Source organism: Rhinopithecus bieti, unplaced genomic scaffold (assembly GCF_001698545.2).
Source record: "Rhinopithecus bieti isolate Rb0 unplaced genomic scaffold, ASM169854v2 scaffold_28066, whole genome shotgun sequence".
Taxonomy (NCBI): domain Eukaryota; kingdom Metazoa; phylum Chordata; class Mammalia; order Primates; family Cercopithecidae; genus Rhinopithecus; species Rhinopithecus bieti.
Genome location: NW_016813021.1, coordinates 644782 through 663181, shown reverse-complemented (window position 1 = coordinate 663181; position 18400 = coordinate 644782). Strand labels below are relative to the sequence as shown.

Sequence of the window (18400 nt, the reverse complement as noted above, 5' to 3'; positions counted from 1 at the left end):
ATCCACCCGCCTCAGCCTCTCAAAATGCTGGGATTACAGGCGTGAGCCACGGCGCCCGGCCAATTTTCTGTAATTAAATGATTGGAACTACCCCCTATCTTTTACCTAAACTTTGTGCTAACATTGCAACTACCTCCCCAAAGGGAATTATGAGAAAAACTTATGCTAGTCATCTTCATGTTGGTAAAAATGAACACGAGAGTAAACTTTTATTAGTGAGAAGGGGAATCAGAATATGAGGATGGTAGACACTTGTATGGGGGCAGAGGGAAACAGACCTAACTAAAGTGGTGGTTGTCTTCAGGAATAAATACTGCATTTCAGGAATTCTAGTCCCTATGTGTGGATCTAGGCTGAATGGGTGCCTTTTCAGTTACCGCCTCTCCCCCGCACAGACACGAGGTGGCGCTCTCCCTTTGCAGTCCTTGGAGTCGGAGCGGGTCTCCTAAAAAGCCGCGCCGGCTTCCTGGCCCGAGAGAATTGCATTCAGTGAAGCGCGGAAGCCCAATGGCGCCTTGCTCGGGTCGCACCCTGTGGCTGAACTGAGGCCAATTCCTAGCGACACCGAAGGACGCGGGGCGGCGGTGGGGGCTGGAAGGGGCCTTCCACTCACCCCAGCCGCAGGACCCCTGCTGCAGCTCGGAGCACGCGCAGCGATGCAAATAACACATTCGAGGAGAGCAGAGGAGGTGGCTAGCCGCAGCTTGGACAGTTGGAATGTCGCAGGGACCACCTTGCAAATAACAGTCCTTCTGTAGGGATTCTCAGCTGGGCATGATGGAGGCAAATTTGGAAACCTAAGAGTACTATTTGCTTTCCTCTCTCTTTGCTCCATCGCCAGCCTTTGGTGGTGGTGAAATATTCTTTTCAGTTTTCCAAGGCAAGAAAGTATTTTCTCACAAAATAGGGTTCTGCTGAATTTTCAGTTTCCACCCACCTGCCCACTAACATCTGTAAAGAATCGGGCATGGATGGTGGGGACTATGGGTCAAAAATAAGTAAAGGTGTTGACTTTTCTAGAGGCCCCACGCAGCAGGTGAGCTCGCGGGACCGAGTCTCCGGAGAGCCAGCGCGGGGCCCTGGTGGCCTTCTGTTCTTCACATCTCAGGGTAGAGCCTCTCAAAGAGTGGCCTGCAAAGATCTGAACCACCAGCGGGTGTGAAAATTGCAGAGTCCCTGGTCTCACCTCAGGCTCCTTGAACCAGAATCTCTGTGGGTGGGGAAACGGCAAGTTATGAGGTACAACCACACGAAATTGCCTACATTCGTCCTTTTGTAACCTACAAAAATGTCCATTTTGATACCTCCAGCTGATTCCCCTGCACCTTAAAGTCTGAGCATCGCTGCTTTGGCGTTTTAGAGCCCTTGGACTTGTTCACAAGAGGAAGAGGGAGAAGAAGAGGCTCGAAGGCGGCCCTCATAGTGGATACCTCTTTCACTCGGAGCGCAGGGTCTTTGACGCGGGAAGGCAAGGTCTGTCTTTTGGAAATGGGGAAGTGGGCACACAGCACCTGAAAATAGGAGGACTCGAGACCTCCCAAAGCTAGCAAGGGGCCTGGTTTGGGAGCTTGCACTAGCTTCTGCCCCAGTGGAAGGGAAAAAGCCCGGTTCGCTCTCGGCGCACCACAGCCGGCTGCGGCGCGCACCTGGGGGTACCGCCAGGTTCAGGGTAGGCGAGCGCGCGGGCGGCACGGGCTGGCTTCTCCACATCTCTGGTAGGGCGGGGACGGGGGAGAGGAGGAGGAGAGAACGTGGGGGGCGTTATGGGTTTAGGCCTGCCTCCCACCTCCCTACCTCCCGCCCCCGCGGCCACCCTCCGCTCTATAATTGGCTGCCGGCGGGCCTTCCTTTCTTCTTATCTGATCCTGGGCGCCCAGCTGCAGAGGCGGAGGCAGCTCCAGGAGGCTGGGAGTGGAAGCGCAGCGGGAGAAGGAGAGGGAGGGAGAGAGAGAGAGAGAGGCTAATTAAAAAAGGGTACTCTGAGGGAAGACAGCAAGGGCGGTGCGCCGCCAAGGACCAACTCGCGGCGGAGCTTCGATCTTCCGTAGCCGCGGAGAGCTCCCAACCTGGGCTGGAACCTTGCCCAGCACAGGTCAGTTCGTCTTTCTCTGCTCTTTTTCGGCTCGGCTTCGAAGTCCATGCATGAACAAGGAAAAGGGGAGACAGCGAGCCACCTGCAGATGCAATGCAGTTCCATGGACTTTCTTTTCACGCGCGCGCCCAGGATGGCCTGGGGACCTTTGGAATGGGATGGGATGGGACGGGTGCACCTGGATGCCTTTTCGCGGGGCTCACGGTGCAGGGAGATTAGAGGCATTGGGTGATGAGAGCGCAGAAGTATTGGAAATACCATGTGCTGCTCCGGGAAGCTTTTCCTAGTGTTTGGGTGACGTGAGCATGTGGTGGGAAGAAGCTGCGTTTGGCTGCGGGACAGTGGCGGCTCCAGCATTTCCATATAAGAAGGGGCTTAACAAAGGCGGTAATTTGGGTGGGATCCGTCTTGAAGGGCTGTGTGTCCATAAAGAACACGCAGTTTTTATTTAGCTTGTGTTTGTGCTAGCTTGGGAGAGCTGCTGATGGAGATCACAGGCGATGAAACTCACCCAGTCACCTGTTGGCACTTCTACAGATTTGGGTAGCTGAGGACCAGGCGCTGGACGCAAAGGGAAACAGCTAGGCAGAGCGCGATGATGGAGGATGGCGACGGTAGGCGCTCCTCCACCTCTCTGCGCCGGGAAGCTGGGATGCTTCGTGCGTTTTGCTTTGGTGCCAGAAGCCAGGAGGTTGCAGTTTTGAGAGAGGCACCGCCAGGTTGTAATGTTGGAGAATCCTCTCCGCTTTAGCTTGCCGACCTCTCACTTGCCCCCTTTTATCTCTCTGACACCCCCCGCACCCCGTGTCCCCTCAAGCCTCCTTTTACATAGCGCCTGGGCGGATAGGCATCCGGGGCAGCTGGGCTTTGGCACACGGAGCCTTTACAGTGGCCTCAGTCCCAGGGCAGAGCCTGGAGGCCGCCGGCAGGTCCAGGACCATAGGCGCTCAGATCTTGGTGCTGGGTTCCTGCGTCCTCTGTGGCTCAGGGTTGCTCTGCTAAGGACCAGGAGGGTTTTGGACCTGCCCTTACGGAAAGTGTCCAAATGAAGCTTGTATGCAGCTCTCACACGGGCTAGGATTTTCCCCCAAGCATTGCTTCTGGAGCTGCTGCTGAGAGCCTCATTACTTCTGCAAGTTCTGGAGAGTCCTCTGTTGACAGCAACTGAAGGGGGTGGGAGTGGGGGCAGGAACAAGAGAAAGATGGGAGTAAGTCTTTGGTGGCTGTGGAGAGGAGAGCAGAAATGAAAATGGATTTTCCTGAAACTCCCCTGTTAAAGGCCTCGGGGCCCTTCCTTTACTGAGGGACAGGGAGGGTAGTTTTTATAATACTTGCAGTAGGTGATGGGCTCTATTGAAATCCAGCAAACAGGCTTTAAGCTGGATGCAATGAAGGACCTGGTGTTCTGTTTCTGACAGCGTGGTCCAGTCTGCATGTAGAGAACTCACTGGTAAATTTAGAATGAGTGAAGGAATAAATGAATGAATGAGCAGCATGTGGATATTTGGTTTTTCAGAAGAGTAACTTGGATTCCTCTGAACTCAAGTGCTTCACTATTATAAGGTAAACTTCAGGATAGTTTTGTTTACTTGTTTTTTAAACAGCTTTATTGAGATATAATTCATATACCTCTCAACCCATTTAAAGTGTACAGTTCAACGATTTTTAGTGTTTTCACAGAGTAGAGTAAATCCACAATTTTATAATATTTTAGCACCCCCAAAAGAAATCCTGTACCTATTAGCAGTAACTCCCCATTTCTCCCTAACCTGCTGCCCTGTCTGTATGGATTTGCCTATTTTGGACATTTCATATAAATGGAAGTATACAATATGTGGTCCTTTGTGACTGCTTCTTTTACCTAGCAAAAGAACCTATTTTCAAGGTTCATGCATGATGTACAGGCTATCTTTCTTACTCTCTCAGTAAATACTGGGTATCCATCCCCTCCTTCTCCCTGGGGAACCCTGAGCCAGGATAGACCTGAACCTCCACTGCAGCCCTGACCTCCTGTGGGTCCCTTTGAAAGGACAGGCGCCCCACTGGTAAGGCCTCTTAGTAATTCCCTGGGAAGTATTCCTTGGAACCCATCAGGATTCCTGGAGCAGTTTTGGATGGATCCCAGCCTTCAAGATTGATGGGAGGAGCCTCTTGGCACTTATCCTGCTGTGAACCGTCCAGCTGAGGATTTCAGAGAACTCTTGGGGCCCTCCACGCATGTCTTGATTTTTCAGAATCAGCCAGGGCTGGTCTTAAAAATGGGCCGAACAAATCGATCCGATTTGAGGGGCTCTAGGGAAAGCCCCTAGCTCATTAAGAAGACCTCTTGGGGAGTCGTCGTTTCAATCTTAAATATTTCCTAGTGTTGCACAGTAAAACACAAATGTCTTTTGCCCATTTTCAGTTGACAGCCTTTGCAGTGATATGACTGTAAAGCCACATTTGCAGTCACTTTTATCTAAACCCAGCCAAATGACTGCTGTTTTCCTGGCCTGTCTAGTGTAACCTAAGATCCCTTTAAAGGACAAGAGCCTTCCTGAATTGCTGCATGATGGACTGGTGCTGTTTGAGCACCACTGAGCTAACAAATTATCTGGGATTATGATAGTCCATTGAGAACAAAGTTGTTGGTAAACGAGGCACTAGTTGATTCCCCCAGGGAACTGACAGTGGAGTGGAGGGAGAAAGTTTAAAGGAAAGTGATAAAAATAAACTTTCTTCTTGGCAGATTTGCCCCTAGATAGTGCTGGCTGTTAGGAAAATAATCATTCTTCTTGACTCCTTCTGTGAGTAAATAAAAAATGGCGGGGATCCAGTTACTTTTCTGTATACAGCAAACTTTTGTTGTAGACCAAACTGCATCCTGTTCCTGTGACGTGTGTGTGTGTGTGTCTGTGTGTGTTGGAAATGTTGGTGTATTTTTTAAGTACTTACTGGGCATCTGCCTTTTTCTCTTTTAGAAACACACTTAAGTCTCCCAATTACTTGGGGGAAGCAAATAATATTCCTCCTTTAGCGATCACTGAGCTTCAAGGATAAAAAGTACCTTGTATAGGCTCACAAAGCCAGCAAGTGACAGAAATATGATTAAGAAAAGTTTATATGGGGCCAGGTGCAGTGTGGCTCATGCCTGTAATCCCAGCATTTTGGGAGACCAAGGTGGGTGCATCACCTGAGGTCAGGAGTTCAAGACCAGCGTGGCCAACATGGCGAAACCCCATTTCTACTAAAAATATAAAGATTAGCTGGGCGTGGTCGTGGGCACCTGTAATCCCAGCTACTTGGCAGGCTGAGGCGGGCATTGAGAAATAAAAGAGCGTCTATGAGAAGTTCTGAGCATTCTTTAAGTCAAAGTTTAGAGCCTAGACTCCCCATTTCCTCCAGGTGATTTTTTTGTTAGTGGTCTTGTTGCACTTTTCTCTCTATGGGCCTTTGTCGGAGCTACCCTGAAAGGTGTCCCTGTGAATTTTAGGGAGCAATGTTTTCCCTCATTTCTCCTAGAAATTATCTGAGTTGCTTACAAAAATTGGTCCAGAGGTAGGTTGCACTTTGCTAAGTCCATTGCAATGTCTTAGGGTGTGTCTTTATCTAGGAGCAGTCAGAAGGCCCTTTATTGGATAAAGATCTATTCCTAGGTGGTCTTTTGTCTCTGGCTTTTGCAAAGAGGAGCACATTTAATTGATGTCTAAAAGTGATACTTTGCTGCAGGTTGTTCGCTTCTGTTCTTCCTTCACTTCCCGGCCCTGCCTCCTGCCATGTGCTGGCACTGTGCTAAGCATTCAAAATACAGTAGGGAATAATATGCTTTGGCAAATGGAAATGCCAGTAGCTAACTACAGGGTCGTGTTCAGTGCTACAGAATGGAAAATAAAGATTACTACCACAGGAAACAGGAAGAGCATCTGACCCCAGACTTGGAAGATCAAGGAAAACTTCCTGAAGGAAAGGATGTCTAAATGGAGATGTAAAGCTACCCTTTATACTGATTACAGATGTACATTGTAGTTAAAAACAATCTCCCATTTCTTTGACAGATGAACTATATCAGTGTTTGAAAAAAATGAAGAGAGAAAAAAAGCCAGGTGAAGAACATTCCTGTGTCAAGGAGCTGTCATTCCAATTTGCCATATTTTTGGAATGGCTCTACCTTCTATCATTTAGAACATACAGCATCGGTTTAATATTGTTTGAGCAGCTGTATAACTGAGGCTAATTTTCAGTCAAATTCCTTGCATTTGAGTGATTCACAGGGGTGCTGCTAACCTAATAGAGTTTTTCTGTAAATTAGAAAAAGGTAGCCCCTCTCTGCAAACCTATGCCATTGGGAGAAGAAAACAGTTCTGTTTTCTCTGGGTAACACAGCTTTGCACTGGGGCACATAACTTGGAAGCAGAGTGTCTGCCAATTTCAAGTGCCATTGACCCTATGCCAAGTGTAAATTGTTTAGTTCATTAACTGCAAGCTGTACACACATCAGCCTTGATCATTCAGTCATCAACTATTAAGTCAATCAATATTTACCGATTGCCTATGTGTGTTGAACTTTTTTGAATATAGGTTAAACTACCCATCTAGATGTCTGGTAGTACCGAAGATCCAGAAGTTTAAAACAGTGAGTGAGGCCATAAACTAGCTGGAGAATCTCAATAAGATGAGGGACAGATGCAGTTCATTGGAGGCCTGGTTGGTGAAGGATCAAGTTTGGTGCTACTGCTGGTTTGTGCCCATCCACAAACTGTTACCTGCCTCTGATAAGACAAAAACTACACGATAATGTAAATCAAATATGGCAATAAGCACACTGTTCACTAAGCGCACTGTTAGTTCAACTGAGATTATTATTATTTTTTCATAGCAAGGCTTTTCTGATGAAGGAAGCAAAACAATACATAGACTTGCATGTTGGCATAAGCTCCTTATCTCATTGAGGACCAGTAACAGTTCATAGACGAGCTACTTTGAGTAGCACCAGTCTAGGCAACATTGACCCACATATGGCCGGAGAGGTCATCTTGGATCCTTTCTGCCTTTATACTATTTTCTTTTCTCTCTTTTCACCTTAGTTTTTCTTTCTTTCCTCTGCCTCCTCATCTTCTTCCTCTTCACCAATTTCCTTTTCTTCTTCCTTCCCTTATTCCTACTTTACTGTTGCTTTCCCCTTCCATTTGTTATTTCTCTCTTAAACAAAAATCACTGTGAATTTTATTCAGCTTTTGTCTTTTAAAAGCAAAATAAAAAAAGCCTAAAGTGTACAAGGTAAGAAATAAAATGGAAACAATCACTAACTGGGAGAAAATTAAAAGAATTGAATGGTAATTAAAATAAATATATGCCAATAAATTAGAAAGCCTGGATGAAATGGAATTTTTTTTTTCAACTTTTATTTTAGTTTGGGAATACAAGAACAGGTTTGTGACACAGGTATATGTGTAATGCTGAAGTTTAGGGTATGAATGATCCCGTCACCCAGGTAGTGAGCATAGTACCCAAAAGGTAGTTCTTCAACCCTCACCCCTTTTTTTTCTTTCCCTCACAATTAGTCCCCACTGTCTGTTTTCTTATCTTTATGTCCATGTGTACCGTTTAGCTCCTACTTATAAGTGAGAATATGTGGTACTTGGTTTTCTGTTCCTCTGTTAATTCACTTAGGATAATGGCCTCCACCTGCATCCATGTTGCTGCAAAGGACATGATTTTGTTCTTTGTTATCGCTGTGTAGTATTCCATGGTGTGTATGTACCACATTTTCTTTATCCGATCCACCGTTGATGGGCATCTAGGCTGATTTCATGTCTTTGTTATTGTGTATAGTGCTGTGATGAACATACAAGTGCATGTGTCTTTTTGGTAGAATTATTTATATTCCCTCGGGTATATATCTGTTAGTGGAATTACTGAGTTGAACGGTAGTTTTTTCAGTTCTTTGTGAAATCTCCAAACTGCTTTCCACAGTGGCTGAACTAATTTACATTCCTACCAACAGTGTATAAGCATTCCCTTTTCTCTGCAAATCTGTTTTTTTTTTTTTTTCTTTTAATGATAGGCATTCTGATTGGTGTGAGATGGTATCTCATTGTGGTTTTGATTTGCATCTTTCTGATGATTAGCAATGTGGAGCATTTTTCCATGTTTGTTGGCTGCTTGTGTATCTTCTTTTGAGAAATATCTGCTCATGCCCTTTGCCTACTTTTTTAATGGGGTTATTTGTTTTTTGCTTGTTGAATAATTTAAGTTCATTATAGATTCTGGATATTAGACTTTTGTTGGATCCATACTTTGCAAACACTTTCTCCCATTCTGTAGATTGTCTGTTTACTCTCTTGATAGTTTCTTTTGCTGTGCAGAAGCTCTTTAGTTTAATTAGATTTCACTTGTCAGTTTTTGTTTCTGTTGCAGTTGCTTTTGAGGACTTAGTCATAAATTCATTGCCAAAGCCCATGTCTGGAATGGTATTTGCTAGGTTTTCTTCCTTTTTTTTCTTTTTCTTTTTCTTTTTTTTTTGAGATGGAGTCTCGCTCTGTCACCCAGGCTGGAGTGCAGTGGCACAATCTCGGCTCGCTGCAAGCTCTACCTCCTGGGTTCAGGCGATTTTCCTGCCCCAGCCTCCCTAGTAGCTAGGATTACAGGCACATGCCACCAAGCCCGGCTAATTTTTTGTATTTTTAGTAGAGACGAGGTTTCACTGTGTTAGCCAGGATGGTCTCGATCTCCTGACCTCATGATCCAACTGCCTCGGCCTCCCAAAGTGCTGGGATTACAGGCGTGAGCCACCATGCCCGGCGGGTATTTGCTAGGTTTTCTTCTAGGATTTTTTATAATGTTAGGTCTTACATTTAAGTCTTTAACCTATCTTGAGTTAATTTTCATATATGGTGAAAGGTAGGGGTCCCATTTCATTCTTCTGCATACAGCTAGCCAGCTAGTCCAACACCATTTATTGAAAAGGGAGTCCTTTCCCCATTGCTTGTTTTTGTTGACATTGTTGAAGATCAGGTGGTTGTAGATGTATGACTTTATTTCTGTGTTTTCTAACCTGTTCAGTTGTCTGTGTGTTTGTTTTTGTACCAGTACCATGCTTTTTTGGTTACTGTAGCCTTGTAGTATAGTTTGAAGTTGGATAATTTGATGCCTCCAGTTTTGTTCTTTTTGCTTAGAATTGCTTTGGCTATTGAGTCTCTTTTTCGGTTTTGTTTAGAATTTTTTTTTCTATTTCTGTGAAAAATGATGTTGGTAGTTTGATAGGAATAACATTGAACCTGGATATTGTTTTAGGTAGTATTCTTTGTTTTCTCTTTGAAACAGAGTCTTGTTCTGTCGCCCAGGCTGTGTTTTGGGCAGTATTCTTATTTTAATGATCTGTAATTAGTTATTTCTAAACAAAGTACAGATTACTGAAGTTGATTTTTTATTATACAGGAATTATGAATAAAACATTAGGCACAAACATGTTGAAAAAATTGTTAAAAAGTAACCTCTCCAAGAGTACTGAACTCTCCCCATGGTTTTGCAGTTGAATGCCAATGAAAATGTAAAAAATCAAGAATACTGTGCTATTATAACTGTTCCAAAGTACAGTATAGAGAAAGAAGAAAAAATTCAAAGTTATTTTTTATAAAACCAGAAAAAATAATACTGATATCAAACCTCGACACAGCATAATAAAAAAGAAAAGCTACAGACTAATTTCACTAATATTGATGTACTTATTGATATGAATAGCATATTGGTAAATAGAACCCAAAACAATAATTCACAATGATCAAGTATGGCTCAAATTTTACAGGTAAGTTTAGTATTAGAAAATAGATTAATATAATTGTCATATTAAAAGTTAAAAGATAAAAGTTAGGTGATCTTCTTCATAGCTACTACAATAATTTAACGTTTTATTTCAGATTAATAGCTCAGTAAAGTTTACACAGATGGAAATTTACTAAACACGATACATTTATGTCAGTATATATGTGTTTGTCTTCTCTAACAGTCTGTCTAGCCATGTGTCTTCAAAACCAAAGTCATGCCAAAGAAGCATTCCTATTAAAAATAAGAACAAGACAAAATTTCCAGGATAAATATTCTGGAGATAGTAACCAAAGCAATAAGAAAAGGGAAAGAAATGAAAAACATAAAATTTGGAAGGTAAGAAGAAATAGATCATCTACAGAAAAAATTAAGGAAATCAATTATTACAAGCTTTAAGAGTCTGAAAAAATGTTAAACTATTCAAGGTAGGTTACAAAATTAATATAAAAATAAAATTGCTTTACTATAATTAAGACACAACTTTTTTAAAAGTGATTAAGAAAAATCCACTAACACAGGAAATAAAACATATATGTATATAATATGTAGAAATAAACTCAAAATGTCAAATTTATATGACTCTTTAAAGTGCTCATGAAGAAATGAAGATGACTGACTTGAATAAACAAAGAATATATTCTTTTTTGATATAAAGATGGACTATTATATAAAAAAGGTCAATCTACCTAAATCAGTCTACTAATTTAACATCCCAATTTGAGTAGTTTTGGTACCTAGTCAAAAATAATCAGAAAGAAAACTTAAAAGAAAATATTAAAACATATTGTAAAGTTTTGATACTTACAATTACTTAATAGTCACACATAAATAGAAAATCGATAGATGTGAAAATAAAATATAGCATTACTAACCTGCGAACAAAAGGTAAATTATTCTATAAGTGGTATGGGACTAATTGGATGGACGTGGAGAATAAAAGTTAAAACTTTTCCATGTACATCACAATAAGTTTTAGATGATCAAGGATTTCAATTTAAAAATTGAAAATGTTATAATACTAAAAGAAAATACAGGAAAATGCTATAATTCCAAAGGAGAAATGCAAAGGTTCATATGCATGTCATAAACCATAGGAGATAAAAAACAAAAAAATAAATATTGGGCAACATATTTTATTATATATGATGGAAAAGGAGCCACATATTAAATGCAAAATTTCTTATAAAAGATGGACGCTCCTAGCTGGGTGTGGTGGCTTATGCTTGTAATCCCAGCACTTTCAGAGGCCGAGGAAGTCAGATCACTTGAGGGAAGGAGTTCGAGACCAACCTGTCCAACATGGTGAAACCCTGTGTCTACTAAAAATACAAAAAACAGCTGGGTGTGGTGGTGCCTGTAATCCCAGCTATTTGGAAGGCTGAGGCATGAGAATCGCTTGAACCTGGGAGGTGGAAATTGCAGTAAGCCAAGACTGTACCACTGCACTCCAGCCTGGGTGACAGAGTAAGTGAGACTCTGTCAAAAAAAAAAAAAAAAAAAAGAACAATCCTATAGAAAAATGACCAAGGATATGCCAGAGAGTTCACCGAACAAAAGACGTCTTAAGTAAATGAAAGATGTGCACGGAGATGTTGTATGTTGAACTACAATTTTTTCACACATGAAAGAATATGCAACTATCAGAGCCAATGAGTTTATGGAAAAATAGACACATACACTTTTGGTGGTATATAAACTGGCATAATCTCTTTGGAGATCAATTTGACAGTATCCATTAATACTTTTTTTCTTTTTGAGACAAGGTCTCACTCTGTTGTCCAGGTTGGAGTGCAGTAGCACAATCTTGGCTCACTGCAACCTCCACCTCCCAGGTTCAACTGATTCTCCCACCTCAGCCTCCCAAATAGCTGGGATTACAGAAGCGCACCACCACAGCCTGTCTAATTTTTCTATTTTTAGTAGAAATGGGGTTTCACCATGTTGGTCAGGCTGGTCTCGAACTGCCAACCTCAGGTGATCTGCCTGCCTTGTCCTCCCAAAGTGCTGGGATTACAGATGTGAGCCACCGTGCCCAACCCGTTAATACTTTTTAAAAGGAATAAACATACCTTATGACCAGCAATTTCACTTTTAGCAAACTGTCTTAGAGAATATTTGTCTGTGACTTTTTTGAGATTTTTATTAAAATTGCTTTGTATCTATAGATTATCTTAAGAACATTCTAACAGAATTTTTTTTTAATCCATGAACATGGTGCACTGCTCTATTTAGGCTTTCTTTCATTTCTATCAGTAATATACTTTTGTATTTTTGTATTCTGAAGAGTATAGAGTCCTTGCATGTCATATTAATTTCTAACTATTTTATGTTTTTGATGTCACGGTAAATAAATTTAAAATTTTTTTCTTTTATTTATTTTCTGCTATTATATAAGAATACAATTGATTTTTGCCTACTGATCTTGTCTGTCAGTCTTTGTAAATTATGAGTTGAAGTAGGGTTTTGTTTTTGGTAGATTCCTTAGCATTTACTGGAAACAATCATGTTGATTGTGAATACAGTCAGTTTACTTTTTCCTTCCCATTCTTTCTGCCTTTTATTTCTTTTTCTTGTGTGATTGCACTGACTAGGACCTCTAGTACAATGTTGAGTGGAACTAGTAATAGTTAACATCCCTATTTTATTCTTGATCTTAGGGGAAAAGCATTCAATATTTTACCATTCAGTGTGATACTAGCTATGGGGTTTTCACTGATGCCCTTTATTAGATTGAAGAAGTTCCTTTCTATTTTTAGTTTGCTGAGTTTCTTTAAAATTCTGAATGTGTACTGAATTTTCTGAAATACTTTTTGTCCTTCTATTTAGATTACACACACACACACACACACACACACCCCACACACACAATACATATATATGTATAAAATCTCATGCTAAATGATTAGTGGATATTATCTTGATGGTTAGCCTTTTTCTCCCTGAGGGAAGAAACATACTAAACATGCTAAATGATTTAAAAATATTAAACCAATATTACATTCTTGTAGTAAACTCTACTTGGTCATTATTATTATTATTTTTATACATTGTTAAATGCTATTTGATACTATTTTGTGAAAGATTTTTGTATCTATGTTCATGAGGGTTATTCTGTGATTTTTATTTTTTGTGATGCTGTCTAGTTGTGATAAAAAGGTTATGTTAGTGCTGGGTGTGGTGGTTCATGCCTGTAATCCCAGCACTTTGAGAAGCTGAGGTGGGCAGATCACTTGAGGCCAGGAGTTCAAGACCAGCCTGGGCAACATGGTGAAACTCCATCTCTACCAAAAATGCAAAAATTAACCATGTGTGGTGGCATGCGCCTATAGTCCCAGCCCTTCGGGAGGCTGAAACAGGAGAATTGCTTGAACCCAGGAGGTGGAGGTTGCAGTGAGCCAAGATTGTGCCACTGCACTCCAGCCTGTGTGACAGCGAGAGTCTGTCTCAAAAAAAAAAAAAGGTTATGCTAGCCTTCACCGGTGCTTTCAGAAAGAGTTTGTGTAGAATTGGTATTATATTTTCCTTAAATATTTCATAGAATTCACTAGTGAAGCCATCTGGGACTGTAATTTTCTTTGTGGAAATATTTTTTAATAATAAATTTAATCTCTCTAATAGATACAGGGCTATTTGGGTTTTCTATTTCTTCATGTGTCTGTTTTAACAAGTTGAGTATTTGAATAGTTTATTTCCAAGTAAGCTAAATTGTTGGGAGTATTGGCAAAAGTTATTTGTATTTTCCTTTTAATTGTTTTTAGTATGTGAAGTAGGCAGTTATATCTTCTGTTATTCCTGGTATTGTTAATTGTATTTCAATCTTTGTTCCTTGACCACACTTCCTAAAGGTTTTAAAAGTTTATTAATGGTTTCAAAGAAGCAAATATTGGTTTTGTTAATTTCTACTAATGTTTTCCATTTCTTTAGTATTTGCTTTTATCTTTATTAATCATTTCCTTCAACTTAATTTGGATTCAGTTTGCTCTTCTTTTTCTAGCTTCTTTAGGTAAAAGTTAGATCATTGATTTTAAATCTTTCTTTTTTTTTATGTAAGCATTTAAACCTATAAGTTTATCTCTAATTCTTTAGCTGCATTCCACAAATTTTCACAAATTGTACCTTTATTTTCATTCCCTTTCAAACATTTAAAAATTTCCATTGTGATTTCACCTTTGACCCGTTGATTATTTAGAAGCATATTGTTTAATTTTCAAATATTTTGAATTTATAAAGATGTTTTATTATTTATTTTTTAAAAAATTAGATGGGGTCTTTCTGTGTTGCTCAGTCTGGTCTCAAACTCCTGGGCTCAAGCCATCTTCACACCTTAACCTCCCAAAATGCTGGGATTATGGGTGTGAGCCACCACACCCAGGCTATTATTCATTTCTAATTTAAATCTGTTGTCAGAAAATATACTCTGTATGTTTTCAATCTTTTGAAATTTACTGAGTTTTATTTTATGGCCCAGAGTATGGCCTATTTTGTTAAATTTTACTGGTACACTTAAAAAATGTACATTTTTGCAGTTGTTGGATGTAATGCTCAATAAATATCAACTACCTGATAAGAGTTGTTCACATCTATATACTGATATATTGTCTAATTGTTCAGCCAGTTCTTGAGGAGTGCTGAAATCTTCAACTTTGCTTATTGCTTATTTCTTTAGTCTTATTAGTTTTTACTTTATGTATTTTGAAACTCCATTATTAAATTTATACACATTGATGATTAATTTTTCCTAATTAAGTGATCTTTATCATTCTGAAATGTCCAGGATTTGAGGGCAGTTTTATGCAGATTTTGCTCCCCCTGCCCCCACTTTGTGTCTCATTCCATTCTGACATTTCCCTTCTCAATATCTAGTTTCTCTAGTATTCCTGAATTCTGTTGCCTGATGCTTTATGCCAGTAAGACAGCAGCTTTCCCCCTGATTTCTGATCACCATGCCATGCATAGTGGGGAGTTCCCTCAGAGACAAAAAAGCTAACCACCAAACTAATAGTAACAAAACTAGGTCTTCTTTATTCCTAATTTAGAGTTTTTTCCTCCTATGTCATGATGCTAACAGATAAGTGTAATAATTGCTCACTTCCTCCAGTACTTTTTAAGTAGATCTCATTATCTAATCCTGAAAATCAATTTTTTATTATTCTGGATGTGAGGAGGGTAGTATTTCAATAGTGAGAAGAAGTAAGGAGGAATACCCTCAAAGCCAACACACTGGATGATACATTAAGCCTATTTCTTTTGTTGTTGTTTTTTTGGTTTGTTTTTTAATCTACAAAAATGTGTGACCTAGATTATCAATTGACTGTAAAATTCTCTTTCTATAAAGTAGATATTAACATATATATAAAATGTGGAGTGGAGGAAGGCATCCTAAAGATCATTTTATCCAGTTCCCTTGCCCCAAATTCAGGAATCCCTCTGATAACATCTCTTATGGGTAAAACTTAGCTAGTTTCTGCTCCAGAATTTCTAGTGACAGAGAAGTAATGCTTCTAATTGTTAGAGCTGTTACAGAACTCCTGTGAGTTGGGAGCATCGCAACTGATTAGAGTTCTGTTTTCAGAAGCTACACAAAATACTACGGTTTTCTCTTCTACATAAAAGCTCTTCTAATATATGAAAACCTCTGTTATGTGTCTCTGATTCTTATTTTTCTTTGGTATAAAATATGCTTAAATATCACCATTTCTTTCAAGTCTTCTTTGCATAAACTTGTCAACGGTAACTGCTGAGTCTTTTTCTAAGCCTATGAATTACTCAAGTCAAGTTGTCCGTGTCTTCATATGATTGATCGTTTCAAATCTGTATAGAGCTATCATCTGGAGAATGATAAAAATGGCTAGAAATTTATTTTGAAAAGTCTAAACTGGTTCACTCTTGCAAATAACTGTTGCCTCTGTCATTATCTGGATATTCAGTTTTGCCTAAACTTTTTTACCAAGTTAGTCCCACAACCTTAATGTGATAGAAGAGATAAAGGCTTCTTGTTTCTCCTTCCTTTTTTAGCATCTGCTCAAGTAGCAAATTCATTTATTATGATTCCCCTTTCCTTTTTTGTTCTTTCAACATGTTGTGAACATGCTACTAATTAGAAATTTTTGAGAGTTATCTATGTTCTAAGTAAATTAACTAAAATATCACAATCATCTTAAAAGGTAGACATGGCCAAGTGCGGTGGCTCGTGCCTATGATCTTGGCACTGGGAGGCGGAGGTGGGAGGATTGCTGGAGCCCAGGAGTTCAAGACCAGCCTAGGCACCAAAGTGAAATCCTGTCTGTATAAAAAAAAAATTAAAAAAACTTAGCTAAGTGAGATGGCATGTGACTGTAGTCCCAGCTACTCAGGAGGCTGAGGCAAAAGACTCAAGCTACTCTTGAGTCTAGAAGTTTGGAAATGCAGTGGGCCATGTTCATGCCACTGCACTCCAGCCTGGGTGACAGAGAGAGATCCTAAAAAAAACCCAAATCAAAATAACAACAACAATAAATTAATGAATTAAAAAAAAAGATAGATATTATCTCACACATTTCATTGATAAAGAGCAGAGAGTGGTTAAACCAGCTAGCCAAGGACCTATAGCAAATTATCACAAGTGGCTTCCTCACTCCCAGTTTTCTATTCATACCACCACCTGTGCTACCTTTCTGTTCTGTTTCATACTTATTTCATTCGATTTTGCAATATGATTGCTGACAATCTTGCTTTTCAAGTAAATTGTAAGTGAGCTCACCTAAGGTTCACTTTTCAATTAATCTCTTTTTTCAATTAACTATAAGTGAGCTACCAAGGGGAAGATGTGGTATGAAGTTTTGTATCTTTCTTATTACCAAGTACAGTGCTTTGGTTATATAGTAGGACTCTTAATAAATGATTGTTGAAATGAACATTTAATACTGTAAATAACAATCTCTCTCAGGGCATGGAGTTGCTGGATATATGGTATATCAAATAACTAACAAGAATTTCGTTTAAGTTTGTGGTTTATTTTTTGTAAGTCAGCAACAATTGAATACAATATTATCCAAGGTTTGTGTGTATATATGTGTATAAATCTTGGCGAGAGAGAGATTGAGTGTGTGTGGTTTACAAAAACGTTAGGATAAATATTTAAGGAATTTTAATAAAATTGGCTGTATGTTAGTCTGGGAATTTTGTGGGTGCCTGTAAGCATTGCTTAATGCTTACGCTTAGGGCCTTTGCTCATTATCAAACTTATCTGGACAAATGAGATTAAATAAAACAAACATATGAGTGGAAGGGCAAATTAGCACTAATGGACCTAGTTTTATGTTACTGATTGTAAAATTATGACAGTGTTTTAAGAGCACTTGCATTAAACATTATCAACTTTCCGTAAATTTGGCTTATACCTTCTGAAGAGAGAACTAAGTAGCCATTTCTAACATGATGTTTTTAAACAACAGCAAAAAATCAAGGCAGAGTTATTTGTTTTGTACAGGCTTTTGGGCAAAGTTTTAACAAATTAGGCTTTGACATTTTGGTAAATGTTAAAATATCTCATGGCATTTTAATAGGATTGGGAATTTTCTTGCCCTTACTTTAGTGTCCAAACGTTTGGGGACTTGGCAGAAAAGCTTGGGAAAACTGAAATTTCACTTCTCCCAATGTGGTATTGCTCATCCTAACTTAAAATAAACAATAACTAAAGAAGAATTTATGCTGGGCACAGTGGCTTATGCCTATAATCCCAGCATTTTGGGAGTCCGAGACGGGGGAGTTGCTTCAGCCCAGGAGTTCGAGACTAGCCTGCACAAGATGGGGAGACCACATTTCTACAAAAAAAATTTTAAAAATTAGCAAGATATGGTGGCACATGCCTATAGCCCAGGTACTTGGAAGGCTGAGGAGGGAGAATCACTTGAGTCCAGCAGATTGAGGTTGTTGTGAGCCATGATCTCACCACTGCAGCCCAGCTTGGGTGACAGAAGCAGACCCTGTCTCAAAAAAAAAAAAAAGAAAAAGAAAAAAAGAATTTTGAAGATAAACTATGGTTACAATGCTTTTTTCCATATAAACAATGCCCAGTTTCCAAAAAAAGTTGCCAAGACTAGCATAGCATTTATTTAGTTAGTTAAAAAGTACATGAGATGCAGAGTAACCTCCAATATTACATGTTAAGTATTGCTTCAGAACACTTGGATGCAGGAACTGCTTTGATGAGAAAAGAGAAAGGCTATTTGATTGTGGCCTTTCACGATAGGAGAAAAAGGTTCTTCTCTCCTATGTTAAAGAGGACCTTTTTCTCCTACATTAAAATAGCATTATGCGATATCTTTTAACATTTTAAATTTAATTTTAATTTTTTTGTAGAGCCAGAGTCTCACTGAGTTGCTCAGGCTGGTCTCAAACTCCTGGGCTCAAGCCATCTTCCTGCCTTGGCCTCCCAAAGTTCTGGGATTACAGGTGTGAGCTACCATACCTGGCCAGGGATATCTAATGTAAGTCTCCTGAACTGAAAAGGAAATTTTTTTTTTT

General features: G+C 39.8%; 1 protein-coding gene across 1 annotated transcript in view; it reads left to right on the top strand.

Moving 5' to 3' along the window:
- Positions 1-1857: 1857 nt before the first annotated feature.
- The window catches only part of COL14A1 (collagen type XIV alpha 1 chain), a 260476-nt gene continuing 243933 nt past the window's right edge, over positions 1858-18400 (top strand). Inside the window, 1 exon segment of the mRNA XM_017847514.1 lies at positions 1858-2092. The gene's annotated coding sequence lies outside the window, so the exon portion shown is untranslated.